The 20663-nt window shown below is 32.6% G+C and overlaps 1 long non-coding RNA gene across 1 annotated transcript; it reads right to left on the bottom strand.

Moving 5' to 3' along the window:
* Positions 1 to 4035: 4035 nt before the first annotated feature.
* On the bottom strand, positions 4036 to 7403 carry LOC141664152 (uncharacterized). The gene is made up of 3 exons (XR_012551856.1): positions 7226 to 7403; positions 7083 to 7140; positions 4036 to 4265 (listed from the first exon to the last, which is right to left on the bottom strand). It is a non-coding gene; the product is annotated as an uncharacterized LOC141664152 (long non-coding RNA).
* Between the last annotated feature and the right edge of the window lie 13260 nt (positions 7404 to 20663).

Here is a 20663-nt window from a genome sequence, read left to right as displayed (position 1 = left end):
TAATAGATGTTTATGATATGTGAGCAGAAGAGACAAGGCGTAGAAAAGGAAAATAGGTAGTCGAGGAGTAAGACAGTGGTGACTGAAAGCGAGTACAGTATAATAAGCTAGTACCAGACAAGTGTTCTGAACTTGCTCGAGATGTTGTATTGATTGATAATCTTATTTTATATTGCAAGTGCTTTGAAGCACTGAACCTAAAACCCTGATTCCAGTTATTGATCTTGAGCCGTAAACCTTATTCTTTCTAAGCCATTGATTGTTGTATACCCAAATACGAACCTCAAATATACGATACTTGTAACACCCCCAAATCCGGGGTCGGGGATCCGGGTCGTCACGAGTTCCATTTCCCTTAATAACACCCAATCTTAATAAACAATCAACTACTCTGTACTGTGACCCCACAATAAACACACACACCACAAGTTATAGTCTCAGAGATGAATATCCAAAAATAACACGAGTCATTTTATTCCAAAATTCTATGCCATTACACCTTAAAAGGGTTTCTGAATAGATTTACATTTCTTTGCCATTATTATATTTAATAAAGATACATAAGTCTGGTACATCAAAAGTTGAAATCCTAGCCTATTGGTAGTTCCTACCTCAGCTACAACGACATCAACGCCTATAGGAAACTGCAGAACGTTTCCTATCCGCTCGCGAATTGGGAGCTTGGTCCTGTTCATCTTTTCTATCTGTTGTTATATGATGAAAGAAGAAAGCAAGGGTGAGCAACAAGCCCACCAAAATAATATGTATAATGATTAACAATATATGATCATTCTCATAGTACTCATAAAAGTCTTGGTCAAGAAGAAATGAACCAAGCTGATATCTTAACGCGACCAAGTCGCAAAATATTCAGTATATGTACATATATACTTTTCACAATCTTTGAAATCCTCTGACATGTATAATATACACAGAGTTCCAGTTTATAACTGTATAAAAATATCGTTGCAAGGTGATCTCATATATCCAACCTTGTCTCAACGTTTTTCTGAAAATCTTTGTCATGCATAAGATAATCATTAACTAGATATAAGTTTAAAAGATGAAGTTACAAGATACTCCAATATACTTATATCTTTTCCGAATACTACTTGAACTACCACCGTTCAAGTTATAATTAGTTTCAAAAGTTCATCACATTGATGAGACTACAAGATAAGACTTGAATAGATTCAATCTTTGAAATATCATTATAAATAATGAAGTTACGAGATACTTCATTAAGTCCTGATATATATATATATATACACACCTATATATATACATTTCATATACTCCTTGAAAACCTCTGTTATGAAAATTATAAACAGAGTTGCAATATCCAATGAATTTGGAAAGGAGAAAACCTTGGCATAAACCTGATATCTTGCTGATCAGGCAAAGATACCAATAAGTAACCTTTTCTACTAGTAGATGGATGAATCCCCCACCGGTCATCACCCTGGCCTCATTAGGACCTTGTGCTGGACCGCCACCCGGCCTCTTACGCGTTGATGGACTGCCACCCAGCCACTTACACTTTGATAGACCGTACCCCGGCCTGTCGCTTATGCCGACTCAATTAGATGGGCTTACTTCCCGAACATTGGGCAAGTAATCAAACTGTTTTCTCAAAACATCAACCTCGTTGCGAATGTAAAATACACCACAGAGCCGGATCCCTCAGGTTTTGAGCGAGTATTTAAATCCCCTTCGAAAGGAGGATCTTAAATATAAAAATGAGTTTTGGGATCCGCCCTAACTTTTAAAAATCATTTTGAAGACTCGAAAACATTTTTAAGAATGTTTGGAGTAATGCTGATTTAATAAAATAAATCAGTCCCAATATATTAGAAAATATCTGAATATTATTATTTAAATAATATTCCCATAAAGAATAATCTTTATAAAAATAATTGAAGTAGAAGTTTTAAAACTCATACTTGAAATGAATATTAATAACCAAAGATATACTTATACGAAAGTATGATCTTTATTTGAATAATCGAAAATAAGTTTGATTATCGAAACATTATTCTTTAATAAAATAAAGAATATTATTTAGTAAATAAGCGGAGTCATAAGTCCTCGGATGAATATTCAAAATAATATTCATTAAATAAAATAAGCGGAGTCATAAGTCCTCGAATTAATATTCTAAATAATATTCATTAAATAAAATAAGCGGAGTCATAAGTCCTCGAATGAATATTCCAAATAATATTCATTAATAAAGTTATCGAATAAAACTTATTTGATTAATAGTTTTGAAAACTATATCTATATATATATATAAATATATATATATATTATACTCGGGAACATCGACTCCCGGTTTAGAAAAATGTTCACCTTTGGGTCCCCTATACTAAGGGTAAACACCACTACTGCTTATCTCTAACATAGGTATTATGCAACTAATAAGCATTTGAACCAACAGATATATAAATCAAGAATACGAAACAGGCATGCATATACACCATATCACATGCTACAATATATCGCAAGAATTTGCTAATAACAAATATGCATTTATCACAAGATCATGCATATACACATATACATCACAACAACAGTTATACGGGTAGAAAACTTGCCTGAGCGACTGGGGGTTATAAATGGCTTGGGGCGAGTCTGGTAACCTATAAACAACATATAAGTTAGAATTAAACCAAAGTCACTTGTAAATCTATACTTTAACCAAATTAGACTCTAACGCTCGCTTTGCGCTTACTAATTCTCTTAAGTCGCTCGAGTACCCTCGGCTCCACCATTTTTAATAAATTAACCATTAAGGGTTTTAAGGCAATTCTTTCGCGAGTACCTTACCAACTGCCTAATCCACTTTACATAAATGTTTCATACCCCAATTAGTCATTTAAGGTCCTTAACCAAGGTTTCAAAGTAAGGCGAGGGGTAATGGTTCGGTCGTGAAACGCCGTTACTTAAAACAGTCGTTTCTCCTAAATCGTACATCGGATTCAAACGAACCATATATCAAAACGAAGCTCGTAACATGAACTATATAATCATGGCAATGGTCAAAACCTAGCAGTGAGTTCACGGGTCCTGATTGTTAAGAACAAAACAGTCTTAAAGTAAATCGGACATTACGACGGCTATGTTTACGCGATTACCAAATTTTAAACTACTCCAATCAACCACAAATCAACCAATAACCAACCCATAACCACCCATACCACCAAACTTCATCCAAACCTTACTAACTCAGTCCATAACCTCATGATTTTTCCAACTTATTCAATCTCAAACAAGAGCTCCTAATTATACTTAAGGTTCATCAACCAACAACCAAGATTTATAACCCAAAATCATTATAATTCCATCCAAACTCTAAACATACAAGAATCATGCTCTCATGAACTATAACAAACAAAACCAAACCTAATACTCAAAGTAAAGTTAGGGTTTGGAGGGGTTATACCTTCCTTGTAGAGTGGAGAATCACTTAGGAAGCCTTGAATAACCACTAAATATCTTTACTAAGCTTGGATCTTGAAGAAAACATAAGAAAACACAAAGTTAGTTTCTTGAAAACACTATTCACCAAGAACTTTGATGAATTGATTAGCTATGTTAAACATGGAATCTTGAGCTTAAACTTATGGCTCATCTTAGTTATGAATTATGGAAGCTAAAGAAACAAACCTCTTGAATTATGAAGGTGTGTAGCTTGATTTTTGAAATTTTCTCCTTTGCTTTTCATGGAAAAGCCGAGAGCAAAGAGTGGGGGAAGAAGAAAATGTTTTTGTTTTGGTTGCTTTTGATTTTTATGTTTGTTTTTCTTGTTAATTAGGTTGTTACCATGGTAAATATTGTGTGGCTCACAATCATCCATGTAACACCCCCAAATCCGGGGTCGGGGATCCGGGTTGTCACGAGTTCCATTTCCCTTAATAATACTTAATCTTAATAATCAACCAACTACTGCGTACTGTGACCCCACAATATACACACACACACCACAAGTTATAGTCTCAGAGATGAATACCAAAAATAACACAAGTCATTTTATTCCATAATTATAAGTCATTACACCTCAAAAGGGTTTCTGAATAAATTTACACATTCTTTGCCATTATTACAATTCATAAATATACATAAGTCTGGTACAACAAAAGTTGAAAGCCTAGCCTATTGGTAGACCCTACCTCAGCTACAACGGCATCAACGCCTACAGGAAACTGCTGAACGTTTCATATCTGCTCGCGAATTGGGAGCTTGAACATGTTCATCTTGTCTATCTGTTGTTGTGTGGTGAAAGAAGAAAGCAAGGGTGAGCAACAAGCCCACCAAAATGATATGTATTATAATTAACAATATATGAGCATTCTCATAGTACTCATGAAAGTCTTGGTCAAGAAGAAATGAACCCAGTTTGTTATTTTAATGCGACAAAGTCGCAAAATATTCAGTATACATATATACTTCTCAAATATTTGAAATCCTCTGACATGTATAATATACACAGAGTTCCAGTTTATAACTATATAAAATATCGTTGCAAGGTGATCTCATATATCTAACCTTGTCTCAACGTTTTTCTGAAAATCTTTGTCATGCATAAGATAATCATTTACTAGATATAAGTTGAAAAGATGAAGTTCCAAGATACTCCCATATACTTATATCTTTTCCGAATACTACTTGAACTACCACCGTTCAAGTTATAATTAGTTTCAAAAGTTCATCACACAGATGAGACTACAAGATAATACTTGAATAGATTCAATCTTTGAAATATTATTGAATGTAATGAAGTTACGAGATACTTCATTAAGTCCCGATATATATATATATATCCATATATATCTCTCATACATTTTCTGAAAACCTCTGTCATGTAAAGTATGAACAGAGTTGCAATATCCAATGAATTTGGAAAGAAAAGAATTTTGGCATAAACCCGATATCTTGCTGATCAGGCAAAGATACCAATAAGTAACCTTTTCTACTAGTAGATGGATGAATCCCCCACCGGTCATCACCCTGGCCGTATTAGGACCTTGTGCTGGACCGCCACCCGGCCTCTTACGCGTTGATGGACTGCCACCCAGCCACTTACACTTTGATAGACCGTACCCCGTCCTGTCGCCTATGCCGACTCAATTAGATGGGCTTACTTCCCGAACATTGGGCAAGTAATCAAATTGTTTTCTCAAAACAGCAACCTCGTTGCGAATGTAAAATACACCACAGAGCCGGATCCCTCAGATTTTGAGCAAGTATTTAAATCTCCTTCGAAAGGAGGATCTTAAATATAAAAATGAGTTTTTAGATCCGCCCTAACTTTTAAAAATCATTTTGAAGACCAGAAAACATTTTTAAGAATGTTTGGAGTAGTGCTGATTTAATGAAATAAATCAGTCCCGATATATTAGAAAATATCTTAATATTATTATTTAAATAATATTCCCATAAGGATAACCTTTATAAAAAAATAATTGAAGTAGAAGTTTTAAAACTCATACTTGAAATGAATAATAAATAACCAAAGATATACTTATGCGAAAGTACGATCTTTATTTGAATAATCGAAAATAAGTTTGATTATCGAAACATTATTCTTTAATAAAATAAAGAATATTATTTAATAAATAAGCGGAGTCATAAGTCCACGAATGAATATTCAAAATAATATTCATTAAATAAAATAAACAGAGTCATAAGTCCTCGAATGAATATTCAACTAATAATATTCATTAAATAAAATAAACAGGGTCATAAGTCCTCCAATGAATATTCAACTAATATTCATTAAATAAAATAAACGGAGTCATAAGTCCTCGAATGAATATTCAACTAATAATATTCATTAAATAAAATAAACATAGTCATAAGTCCTCGAATGAATATTCAACTAATATTCATTATTTAAAATAAAGTTATCGAATAAACCTTATTCGATTAATAGTTTTGAAAACTATATCTATATATATATAAGTATATATATAATATACTCGGGAACATCAACTCCCGGTTTAGAAAATGTTCACATTTGGGTCCCCTATACTAAGGGTATACGCAACTACTGCTTATCTCTAGCATATGTATTATGCAACTTATAAGCTTTTGAATCAACAATTAGATATCAAGATTACAAAACAGGCATGCATATAAATATCATATTACATGCTCCAATATATCTGAAGACTTTGCTAATAATAATCATGCACTTATCATAAGATAATGCATATACATATATACATCACAACAACAGTATAACGGGTAGAAAACTTGCCTGAGTGTTCCCGGTTAGACTTAAGCTTAGAGTGGGTCCGATAACCTCTGAACAACAACATAAGTCGGATTTAACCACGGTCACTTAAGAAACTAGACTTTAACCAATTGCACCCTAACGTTTACTTATGGTCACTTCTACGCTTAACGAATCACATAAGTCGTTCGAGTACCCTTGGCTCCACCATTTTTAATAAATTAACCATTAAGAATTTTAAGACGATTCTTTCGCGAGTACCCTACCAACTGCCTAATCCACTTTACATAATTGTTTCATACTCCAATTAGTCATTTAAGGGCCTTAACCAAGGTTTCAAAGTAAGTCGAGGGGTAATGGTTCGTTCGCGAAACGACGGTACTTAAAACGGTCGTTTCTCCTAAACCGTACATCAGAACCAAGTGATCTACATATCAAAATGAAGCTTACGACACGCTCTAGCTAAAAATGGCAATGTTACAGATTGTTTATTGAGTTTTCTATCCTGAACACTAAGACCAAGCAGTTGAATCAAAATGGGCATTACGACGGCTATATTTACGAGTTTTCCAAGTTTCTCACTACACCAAAACCTCACCAAACAACCCACAATCATTAACACATAAAAACCTCAACTAAATAATACTATACCAGTCCTTATTCTTCAGATTCTTCATCTCAACCAACCACAATCAAGTTTTATTAACTATAACAAGATTCATTCACCAAATCACTCCAAATCCAAATCAAACTACTAATAATCAAAGGTCATGCTTCTCATTTAGAAAACCAACCATCAAAATCACTAATAATCAAATTAAAGGAAAGGGTTTGAAGTTTATACCTTCCTTGGGACGTGTTAAGTTTCTAGGAAGCCTTAGGGAGCCTCCTACAAGCTTGATCTTTCCAAAGAAATCAAGAACACAAAGTTAGGCTTTGAAATTTCTAAACATCCGATTGAAAGAACTGTAAAACTGAGGATCTTACCATGCTTATTTGGATGAGACTTGTGAAAAAGAGTTGTAGGACATCTCAATACCTTTCCAACGAGCTATAGAACACAACATTTGAGTGAGAAATGAAGGAGATACATTAGTTTTAATGTGCTGGTTCTGTTTTGGCCGAGAGCAATGGAAATGGGGGAGGAAGATGAGAGCTTGTGTTGACTTGAACTTGTGGTGGAAATGAAATGATTTTAGGATATTTACTTGACTAGTTGTTTTATTTAAATTAGTGGAAAGTGACATAAGCATGGTGATGTCATCAAGCTTACATAATCCTTGCCACTTGTCTCATCCTTATGGTGGAAGCATCTTTTTAAGCTTAATCCTTATATTAAAATGATAACTAAGTGCATTAATCTTGCACTAATTGACCCTCCTCCTTGCCTTTTGCATTACTTAGTCATTTAATTATTTTATGACTCGTTTATTGTTCATTCTCGTTGATCGTTTGAGGGATCATATCCTAGATCTCATTACTTGGGTTCCCCTAAACCTTTCTCAATATTTCATATTCCTTTTATGGTCCTCTCTTATAATCCTTGAATTTAAATCCTTTTAATCATGTTACCTTATACTCAATTCTTTCGGTATCTGGTGGATTTTCGGGAAAAATCAAAGTGTTCGAATTTGGATTCTGACGATCTTTACATACACTTATATACCATATGGAGTACTAATAAGATCTCAGAATATCAATAAAAGAACTCCTACATAGTGTGGCATGAAAAGTTTTCTTAATCAGCATAATCAGCAAAATCACTATTCATCAGTGTTTCAAAGATTCCAAAAATTGGGGTTATTACAATCCAACAATTCCTTCCCTTATGTCATGCTTATGTCATCATGTGATGTCACCCCTCCACACTTGTCCTCTTCTTGTTGGTTTGATGACATCATCATCCCTAACCTCCTTGATTAACTCCTAATTGCTTGCCTAATGACCGCTAATCTGTTATACGGTTCGCTTAACTTTCGTTCTCGTTTATCGTTTGAGGGATCATACCCGAGATCTTATTACTTGGGTTCCCTTAACCTTTCTCAATACATTATATTCCTTTTATGATCCTCTATTAAAATCCTTGAATTTAAATCATTTTTATCCTGTTACCTTATACTCAATTCTTTGGATATCTGGTAGATTTTCGGGAAAAATCAAAGTGTTCGGATTTGGATTCTGACGATCTTTACATACACTCATATACCACATAGAGTACTAATAATATCTCAGAAGATCAATAAAAGAACCCCTACATAGTGTGGTATGAAAAGTTTTCTTATTCAGCATAATCTGCAAAATCACTATTCATAAGGGTTTCAAAATTTTTCAAAAATTGGGGTTATTACAATACTACTCCACAAATACATACAAACTAAATATCAAACACCGAACCAGATTGCTTACACACTCAAACCATTGTATTTTATGCTTTGAAAGGCCAAATCCTTGAAACTCTGAAACACCGATTCCTTTGTTATCCAATTCTTTCATTACCTAACAACCAAGCTTTGGAAATGCCATATTGATCTTTATGCAGATTGAAACCATTTTCATTATTGAACGTCCAATGTTGTTAATGATTCTGTTTTTTGTTTATTACTGCTTATTCTGTTATTAAGTTAGAATTGGATTGTTTTTATAAAATTGTGGACCAGATTCGTGGTCAGACCATATAATGGTCAAGTTAGGTCAATGTGTGCCTTGGATCCAGTAGTTAGAGCAGTGTTGTGTGCTTTGCTCGGGGTTAGTGCGTGACTGATCAGCAGCCTAACCTTGGTTTTTAAAATGAAAATATAATATCCAATTCTAAATCATAATTCATTGTTCACTTGATATCGTAACCATTTTCACCTGATGATCATTATTCTCAGTTTTGTCATTGTGACTTGCTGAGCTAGTTAGCTCATTTGTGCGATGTTGTTTATGTTCTTTTCCAGTTAAAAAGGAACCGGTTGGTACCGAGGATCCCCAGTCCAGCACGAGAGCTAGGGGTTCAAGTTGATCGAGCTGAGCTAGTAGGCTTCTTTTGGGATAATATAAGTTTGTAAAAGTTTGTAATAATGTTTAATACTCAGTTCTGAGTTTGGATAGTTGGGATTTGAACGGTTTGTAATATAAGTGTGTGTTTGGCTTGTGTGCATACTTTAACCTGTTGCGGTTCGTGGTAGTTGGTAAGTAGGGTCACTGCATATTATTATTATCTTTATTATTGTTATAAGCAGGTTATAAATAGTATGTGTGTGGACCCCAAACTTCTGACCCGGGTTTGGAGGGGGCCACAGCCATTGGAGGAGAAAATGAGATAGCAGTTGAATGTGTCAATGTAGTTAAAGTATGTAAAGATTGATTGAAAATTTAGGAGCACAGTTTTAGCTACTGGTGACTGGAAAGAGAGACTGATGATTATCAGTTTTAGTGCAAGTCTTCACCATGAATTCAAGAGTTGTAAAATTGCTTTGAAGCACTGGTATTTAACCATCATTCATGAGAAGAATAAGTGATCACTTTGGGTGTATATATGAGTCTATTTTCAAGATTAATTTGCAAGATTTTGGGTTGTGACTCTTCCGAGACAAGAATCATATCAATCTGAATTTAAGAAAGGCATTGTCTCAATAAATGAGATGCCTCATGTTCTAAAATGAACAGTTAAACTTATAGAATGAATAATTTAGAATTAAAGCATTCTTATGGTTATGTGGATGTGTTCTTCACTCTCATGAATCTCCAATATACTAGAGGGGATTTGAATGTATCTTCCACTCAAATAACATTCTCAAACCCTAGTTCCCTTTGGGAGGGACCACCACAGTTGTGGGTTTCCTATATTGATAAGTCAAAATAGTTTTACTTATTATCTCAACACTTTAGTGAAGTGTGTCTTAGACAATAAGTGTGAGGGATGTTGTCCAGTTAAACTAAACCTCCATTTGAATTGGAGTGGATTTCAATGATTTCTCTCAGATATATCATTCTCAGACCATGTAGCCATTGTAGGTCTACTTGCACCTAAAATGTGTTGAATTTCCAAGGTGTTCACAAAGGAGTGATGAAACCCTTGGTTGTGAATTGACATCATCAAGGTCTACCTCACTAAGGTCTTCACTAAGATTCTGAGTTGGAAAGCACAATGCAAGAATTATGTTTCATGAATGTCTGGCTTAGCAATGAAGCAGATTATTGCTAATTTCAAAAAAAGCAACTCAAGCAAGTTGAGCTTCTTGATTATAAAGAAATTTTAACATATAGAGAATAATTTAGTCAGAACTGAGTTTTGGCAACTTCTTCTGAAAAATAGAAGATGTTTCAAGTGATTTGCTCTTATTTTTACAATTCAGTGCTTCATATACAACTCGATTGGTTTTTCAATTAATTCCATAAGGCAGGTTCAGATGCTCAATTGGATCACTGGTGTCTTTAAGGGAGACAACTAGTGAATGCACTCAGGAAATAAATGCCAGTTCGTCTGGCTTAGAGAGGCGTATTGTATCACTCAACTCAGAGATTCTACTTTTTGACAAGTTCCTTTATAATCTGATCACTTATGGTTTGAAGTTGAATACATAAGGTTGATAATAACTTGTGGGATGCCTCAATGTTACTCTTTCAAGGTCAAGTTATTTACTTCTGGTAACATAAATGAAAGTGTGTTCGTCTAGATCCTCTTTGTCTTTCATCAGGATGATCAGCTGCAAATGACTATCCACTGTTGACTAGAAAATATTATTAGCTTAAAGATTTTCAGAAGAGTAGTCTCATTTACTTGTTATTTTGTGTTCTGAGAGTATTAATAATTAACAAGATCATAACAGCAATGAGAGAAGCAGATAATCATGTCAAGATTCATACAATAACACATAGATAATCATAAATTTTATTCATAAAGAACAATTTACAATAAAAGTTCTTTTAAATAAAAATAAAAGTTTTCTCACTCTAGTCAGCCCTAGAATCTAGAATTTTTAGACCCTTACATTAGAAGAGGAGGAAGCATCAACCAAAGAAGCAACAGAAGCAGCAACAGCTTCCCGGGCTCTCTTTTCATCAATTGATGTCGGGATATGGGCCAGGACAGCAGGTATCTCTTCATCCATGGTAGGTCCACTGAATATCATTCCCTCAACGATAACTTTATTGATGTTGTACAAGAAAATGATTGTCATTTTGAAGAAAAATAGAGGTTGAGAGTTAGGAATGAAAGAAAAGTGATTGTGCAAATGAGTATTTAAGGGCCATTGAAATGCTTGGCCGAATATCTAAGGTTAAGAGTGCCTTAAATAATAACATTGAATCTAGAGATGTACACCAAATGACACAGATAATAAGAAGTTGAGATGAACAATATTTCAAACTAGAAGACTGTGAAGTCCAAATGATGATAATAATGTGATATTTGAAATAATATGACACTGAGTTAATTTATCCATTAAAAAGAGTATATTCACAAAAGCGAGTCACGAGATTCAACCATTATCATTCAGCCATACAGCAGAAATATCATTTAACCTTTGGATGCACAATTTAATTCAATGGATACATGATTTACTGAAGAGACTGAATCTTGAAAGAGATAATTGACCTGATTACCAACAGAGATTAAATTACTTGTTTGCTTTACAGAGTTAGATAACACTGATATACTAACGACAATGATAATGCACAAGTATCAAGACTAAATGATCACAAAGCAGACATGAATTCTTGTGTAGTCAAATACTATTAGTCTCATCATCCCCGCATGGTAAGATATGTGATATCCCGGATTTCAGCAATTATTATTATTATTCTTTGAACATGTTTATGTGCTTTTCTGATTTGAAAGGAATAAAATTATGGATATTTTATTCATGCTTAATAAGTTTGTGTCATTAAATGGCTAAATATGCTAAATGTTAGTTCTCCGTCGATCTATGCCCTTGTTGTGAAAGTATTTAAATACTTTTACTATTTCAAAATTTTATTTGATAGTTGATCATTTTATCGATATCGGCCCGTTGAGTTCATTTTAAAATATTAGGGATCGAGTGGGTATTTTACCCAGTAAAAAATATTTTTTGGTTTTTTTCTATCTTCACCCTGATAGTGGGTGAGTTGAAAAATATTCGAAAATAGTGTTTAACAACTATTTTGTTACGTGTTAAATGAACTATTATGTGTTTAATATTATTTAAAATATTATTGGGCATGATTTAATATGCGGCGGATTTGTATGTGGTTCCATAAGGACCAAAATATTTTCTGGATACTCGTTACGTGTTAAAATGCATTTATAAGAAAGTAAACGTTGTTTAGACGTGTGTTTATTAGTGTTTTTATCGATGTACTTGTTTTATCTCATTTTGTGTGCATCTGAATACATTATATGTGTTTTCGAAATTTACTGTTAATTTAAGAAATATTTAGATTTCTCAAAAATCAACGGACCGGGACTCTACCGGGACGTCAAAGCCCACGAAATTTGTATTTTCATTTTTAGAAAATCGTGGGACTTTCAAATAGTTTATATTTTTGCATTTTTGGAATATTCATAATTTTTAGGAAATTTTAGAACAAATTTTATTTTAAAAAATATTCCCCATTAATTATTAATTTTTGGGCTAATGATTTATGTTCAGTGATATAATAGGACCCATATAAGGTTTGGGGAGATTTTAAAATATTCAGGAAAAAAAATATATTATATTAATTATAAAATTTATTTTATATGTTAGGATTTGATTTATTTTACAAATTGTTAAGAAAATAAAAAGAAAAAAAGAAAAAGAAATCCTATCTACCCACGTACCCCACCCCCACCTAAATCTAATCAGATTTGATTTATTTTACAAATTGTTAAGAAAACAAAAAGAAAAAAAACAAACAAACAAAAGAAGAAATCCTACCTACCCAGGTACCCCCCACCCCACCTAAATCTAATCTAATCCCACCTTAATCACTTCCTCACCGCCACCCTCTTCTCTCTCTCTACTCTCTTATTCCCGTATATTTATATACTTTTAACTTTCAAAAATTTATTATGCACAAATTGTCTGTCAAAATTTCAATCGCTATACATAGAAATGACCAACACTTTGATATCTACGCATATGTATATATTTTGCAAGATTTTGAGAAAAAAATCTGAAATATATTTGTTTTAATATATTTTCGGGGGGTACAAAAGGAGTTTGGTTATGTTAATTACTCTACACGGCATTCCGGTGTGTGTATGTCTATGACAATTTATTGCAGATTTTTCTACAGATATTTTTCGAACATCAAATAGTATCTTGGGGTGATCAGAATTTATTTTAAGGTAAGAATTTCGAGATTCCACTTTTGTACTTGGTATATTATATCATGTTATTGTATATATATTTTTGAGTTTTTAGAAGTTGTTAGAAAAGTTACTTTTGGCCCGAATTTTGGTTCAGGTGGCTGTATTTTTCGTTACTGGCATGTTTATACGGGCAAATATAAATTATTGTATTTTTTTAAATTTATTCATTTTATTAGATTATAGTTGGATGGTATTGTTTGGGATTGATTTTGAGGGGCTCTGGCTCGAGGGAAAAGTCCTTTTACAAAGACGTTATTTCGAAAAAAATTGTGAAATATTTATTTCAATTTCAAATTATTACATTTTATTATTTTAAAAAATCTTTATTTGATTTAATTATTTATAATTTATTTTGAGTAATTATTTATGATTTAATTAATTGATTAATTTATTTAATCAATTAATTTTATTCATAAATAGTTAAATGAAACGTAATTATTTATAATTAAGCTAAATAATATTACAAATTATTTTAAGGTTTTAAAAATTAAATAAAGGTATTTAATATTTAATTAATATTATTATTAATTAAATACGAAACGAACTCGTCTAAAATCAAAAAAATATTCCGCTTTTATTAAAAATAATTTTGAGACACAAATACTTTTGTTTCCTTGTTTCTGAAGTCAATTTTGAGTCGCGTATTTATCAAAAAGTCATATTTTGACTCGATTTCAGTTTTAAACATACCGAGTCGAATATTTTGACGATGTGAGTTATGTGATACATGAATTATGTATTTACGTGCTATATGAATTACGTGCGTACGTGGGTCAAAATTATTGTATTTGACTGTTTTCTTTGTGTATGGGTTATCGTATGGGTAGACGATAGATTTTTGACGCGTAGTTCGTTGAGTAATTATCGTGTAGACGATTAAAGTAATATCTTTTAGTTATAGATGCTGATCATTCTAGACGATCAGGACCAGATGAAATGAATGAAGAGTAAAGTCGAATAATATTAAATATGGGTTTGCAACACTACATGGGCAGTAGATCCGAGAATTGGTATAAAAGATGGTGGTGATATGAATATTCAGAATGACAGAGATATTGTGTTAATGAGAGTGTACTTACCTACTAAAACCAAAGGTAAGTTTTCCTAGACTATTCTATTTTCAGAATAGTTTTATATTTTATATATGGAACTGCTTAGATTTATAAATGTTTACATACTCGAAAATTTTGGTTATTTTATAAAGATTTTTGGGTGACATTGCATGCATATAATCATTGAATTATTGAAATCATGCTATTCTACCAATTGTTCTTATATAATATAATTCATTTTCAGATAGATAGTGAATAACTATTCAATCCAGATATACTCTATGCAGTAAAGTTTGATTATATATTTAGCGAATAACTAATCATTCTAGTTATCTCGCCATCAGTTGATATGATTACTCCGGACCATGTGACATGGGGAGTTATTTGAATAAGGATATCGATTGATTCGATTCCTTTATGGAAAATATTTTTGATTAAATGAATGCATACCGGTGTTGGTCGATATGTTGCCTTTTTAATTATGTATATACCGGTGTTGGCTGGTATGTTTCCTTTGAATGCATACCGTGTTGGCCGATATGTGGCATTTATTTGAGTACTCCTAGTTTTGGACATGTTTCTATGAATCATGATCCAGTGCTATCACACAAACTGATCAGATGTGATAGTACGTCCGTTGGTGAAGGATTCCAATCTAAAAAATTATCAAAGTTAGTATTAATATCTAATTTGCGTTGACATCAGAATGAGTATTAATATCAAGAGTACGGTTTTGAGTAAAGTTTATGATTCAGTCCATAATCACTGTTTCATATTGTTGTTTACGATATTTCTGTAAACACTGTTTTACAAATTTTGTTCTCGTCGAGGTTCAAAGTATTGCTGAAGCATTTTCCCTCAAAAATATCAGAAGGGGTTTGAATACATTTAAGGAACCAATTCTGGGATTCCTTAACTAAATTTTCTAGTTAAGCAATTATGATTTTAAATGTTTTTCTCTATTGCAGATGTCAATTTTTATTAGAAAGACCATATATATATCATATTGAACTTGTTGAGCATTTTATTCGCTCATACTTGCCTGTTTTTAAATTTAACCTTCCAGTAAGGATTAACTAGCGCTGTTTAGCCGCGTAATTCGAGAAAAGCAATGGAACAAGCTTTTGGAAGGTGGTTGGTCCAAGATTTGCGGAAATGGTGTAAGTTTTGTTATGTAAAGCTTTTGTATATATATATATATTATAGTTGTATTATCGTGTATTTGGGTCTAGTTACTTCTTTTTGAAGGTATACTAGCGAGTTTAGTATTGAGTTTGAAAATTGTTGAAAAGAGTTTTAAAAGAAAGGAAAAATTTATTTGTGGAATTTGGATATCTTGTTTCTAGAACTTTAATCTAAAAAGATCTTGGTATAGTTTGGGGTCGAAATTTATATATTTTGATTGCCGAGCAGTTACTAGCATTGATTTATTATTAAACAAGCTATTTTGGATTGAGGTTTCATCGTGATGACTAAATACTCTGACCCCGGGTTTGGAGGCATTACAAGATATGTGAAGAAAAACTTACCTGACCAGGCTCTCGAATCTTTTTCAATCTTTCTCAGAAATGTCTTCTTTTGAAAAGACTATTCCATTTTTTCTTCTCTTATGGCTTATTACTCTATTACTCCTGCATTATTTTCTAAAGAAACTCTCAGTATACTTAAAAGTGGGTTGCACTGTAAGGTCCAGAGAATATCCCCATAAGTTTGATGGTTAAAAAGTAAATCATTATTTATTCAAGAGTGACATTATGCAAGGAAATTAAAATTGAACAAATGATTTTTGTAAATCAGATATAGACTATGCAATTGCATAATTATTACCGATTAAGGATGTCAAGGAACATTATAAGAAGATAACAAATTTAAACTAGTTATCTCAAGCAAAGTTTATTGTTAACTTCATAATACAAAACATATTATGATCTCCCGATAGTTAACAAGTGATTGATAAGCCTTGCTACTTGATTCGTAAGTTAAAATTACCAACCTACCATTGACTGAGTAATAAGATAGGTCAACATAGGAATTCTTAAAATTTGTTCTAAATTTATGTCATTGATTCTTAAAAAAGAAACATTCACAGACAAGTTTAGCTATATTTCACTTCTAGAATATGAGCTGATTTATGAGTGAAATCTTTACCGCTACAAATAATTTTTTTGATGAAATAGTTTAAGTTAAGAGAAGAATTGAGTAACAGCTCATAAGCATCATTCTATGAAGTGTTTTTCATCTATAAATTTATCCTAATCAGAAAATTTATCACATCATGAAACCTAGTCATAAGAATCAATGTCAGTATCTACTACTTTCAACTGAACACTGATATATCAATGATCAATTTTATCATTATTTATCAGTTTTAGAATAACTAATAAATATCGATATATGGTTATTGCTACAATGAGAAAAATTACAACCTACTTTCAAAATACAGAGTTTGATGAGGACTCTGCATCTTTGAAGTGAAGTTGTGTAGTCTACACATAGCCATTGATGAACATTTATATGCACATAGCCATTGATGAACATTTATATGTCGATGGATAAGAACTAATAGTTGATATATAACTTTTTCATCAACTGCTAGATAACATATGCAGATTCCAAGTGTTCTTATTGATTGTCAATGGCTAAAGCTATTCATTGAAGAAGTTAGAGAAGATTTAATCAGACTCGTAGCTGTCCTATCTCTTATATTGGGCATTAGGTAGGGACCATATCTGAACACTTAGCTAGTGACTAACATGCAACAAGATTTCATCTATTGATATATAGATAAATCATCAGAAATCGTGGCATGTAAAGGACCTTACAACAAACATCCATATTACGTGCTATGACTGCTGGACAAATAAGCATAAACTGATCTTGGAAATTCACAAGCATCAAACTGATTGAAGAATAGATTTTCATCAAAGTTCATAGCAATCTGGCTACTTAAAGTATATGTCTAACAAAGATTAAAGATAGTTTTCGCATACCTAGCTTACTTACCCACTTTATGAAAGTGGATTCTGCTTGGTAGAGATATCCGCTTGTATTGATGTACTTTGATTCTTCACTCTTGAACTAAAAATTCAGTTATGCAAAAGCTGTGGTGTTGTCACAGTAGTATAGAGTTCATTCCAACTACAAGCCATAATCAATATATTGACTTTTTATCTGTGAGAGCTGTGAAGAATAACCTCCAATCATTCTCAATAGTAGAGATTGACACATAGTTTAGCTTTATTGCACATTCAAGAGTTTAGTTTACCTTCTAGATAATGACAGCTCTTGTGGATTCTTTCCTGTCATTTTTGCAAAATGCGCAGTCTGTATCTAGACAACCCGTTAGCTCAAACTCAGAGTCTTTAGGTTATCGATTTATGAGAACTGATGATCCTTTGAGATATCTGAATAATTACTTTAAATTTTCTGAGTAAGAACATACTGAAGACAAACTAAGAAGTGAGCACATAACTTGTGGTAAATATAATCTTTGATCTACTGTAAGTTTAAATATAAAGAGAACCAACTTAGCTCTAGTTTCTTGAAATGTTCATACTAGTATTCATTTCAGTTAGGACAAAGGTCGGTGTGAGTGATTTTGCAAATATATAATCGGTCAAGTCAAACATCTAAAGAAGAACATGTATAAACAGTGTTTGACTTATAAAGATTTCATCACTCACTTTATTTACTCAAGTATATAAGTCAGTTCATTCATCATGCTCATTTTATATTTAATCATTCATTGACTTTGATATACCTTTTTCAATATTTATCAATAGTAGAGTCAAGGATTATATTATTCATACAAAAATATACAATTATACTAGAGAAATATGTATTTTTAAAAGAGAAGAGCTATAGATTTTTTTCCTATCAAAGAAATATCCCTTGAGTAAATATTGATAGAAACAGTCATACCATTTTTAGATAATTGCATTAATCCACATAGTGCTTTCAGAAGCTAATCTACACACTCTGAAATTCATGATCATCAAGATCCTTAGATTGAGGTACAAATGCTTCTTCCTTAAGATCTTCAGTTTGAAAAGCACTACATATTCCAGTTTGATAGATTTTGAATTTGACATGAGCTGACAGGCATGAAAGTATTTTATTGCTTCCATCTTTGTTACCAGTGAAATTGTCACTGTTAATCTTTACGTAATGCAAATAGTCTTTAGCTGAATTGGACTTATTCCTTGAAATCAAGCCAATTTCATCCTCCTTGCCTCTGAGTACCCAATTGATTCCTTTGACTGTATTGTCTTATGATATATGCACCAGCTCTTTGACTTTGTTTGTTTCAAGTTTATTTGAAATTTGTTGATTAAATGTAAATCAAGTTGATTCCAGAAGAACTTCTTTCACTTTCCTGGGTTCTTTCTTGAGTAGAAAGTTGTTGTGCAAACATTCCTCTAAAATGATTCCTCTGGTTCCTTCTTTGATAGATGTGTCTTCAAAATATGAGTTGAGAATATGACTACTTGTCAATTTTCCTTGATAGAGCGAGTTTGACGTTGAAAATGAGACTTTTTGAGCTACATAAAGTGATAACTGAAATTTTTTGAAACTCCCCCTGAGTAAGAGACTTTGGTTTATCATCAGTTGATGTCAATCAAGTTTTTCTATCAATTAATAGCTCATTAATGGCTAGCTCTTTTTGATCAATTCTTGTCTTACTGAATTGATCAATGGCTATTCCATTTTGTTGTTTAACTGCTATTTCCACATGTTTTGGATTAGTAGTTAATATTATGAGTTCTTCAAAAATATCAATTTTCTAGTCATTCTTCTTGTCATATGATTTGAGACCATCTTCAACAATCTGATCCTTCAATTCTTGAATTTCTTCTCATCAGGTGTATTATGGATTAATTCCATAACATTCTTTTTGACTTCCAGATTGTACATCTTATAGTTCTTTCCTACTGAGCATGTAACTGGGATTCTTCTTATTGTTTTAGCTTCAAGTTTGACAATGATTTCCCCTTTATTTAGAATATGGCACATGCATTCAAAGTCATGAAGAAATTTCCAATTTGATTTCTTTTCAGATACTTGATTGATCAAGGAGATATTCTGAGTAGAGCCTTTGTTGTAGATGGTTTCATTTCAGAGATATGTAGATATCTTTGATTCTTCAAGTATTGCTCTTCCTGCATCTCTCAGCAATCCCATGTTCCTTTCAGCTGCTCCATTCTGTAGTAGAGTCCTTGAATAAGAGAACTCATGAGTTATTTCTCTCTCTGTACAAAATTTCTTAATGTGACTAATGATGATTACAATAGCTTCAATTTCTGAAAGCCAAAAGTATCTCCAAAAAAGTTTTGAAATACCTTTAGTGATCACATGATAAAATATCTTCAGATGCAGGACCTTGTTATCATTTTTGTTAATGACAATACAGGCTTTTTTTTTTTATCAAAAATGACTTTGGAGCCATTGTCACATAGTTGGCTGAAACTTAGCAAGTTGTGCTTGAGTCCTTCCACTAGTGCTACATCATTTATGATGACATTTTAACTGAAATCAAGCCATATCCCATAGTGTGACCTTTGCTGTCATCTTCAAAGGTAATACTTGTGCTAGCTTTCTATTCAAACATAGTGAGCAGGGATGAATATCCAGTCATGTGACATGAACAGCCACGGTCAACATACCCGACATTTTTCTTTTTTCCATTCACACGTCAAAACCATTTTAAACTAATTTAGGTATCCTGATATTTTTGGTACCAATCATGTTGATTTTCTTCTTTCCCTTGAAATGGTCCACTTTAGCTCTAGGTGATGGTCTTTGAGCAAAAGTGATGGTTCTAAAGTCAGATGAACAAGTTTGAGAATGCATCTTATTGAATGAAGATGCAAACATGTTATTCATACCTTGCATACTTTATGAAAAGTGGTAAGGATTAAAATTGGTTGGCATGTTACTATTGTTCTAACTAGACACTCTAGTAAAGTTTGGCATGGAATACATAGGCATGGAGGGAACAACCACGATAGGTATGGAGGAAATTTTACACTTAGTAGATAATGATTAACAGTAC

The sequence above is a fragment of the Apium graveolens genome, chromosome 6 (assembly GCF_009905375.1).
Source record: "Apium graveolens cultivar Ventura chromosome 6, ASM990537v1, whole genome shotgun sequence".
NCBI lineage: Eukaryota > Viridiplantae > Streptophyta > Magnoliopsida > Apiales > Apiaceae > Apium > Apium graveolens.
This window is presented reverse-complemented; position numbering and strand designations above follow the sequence as displayed.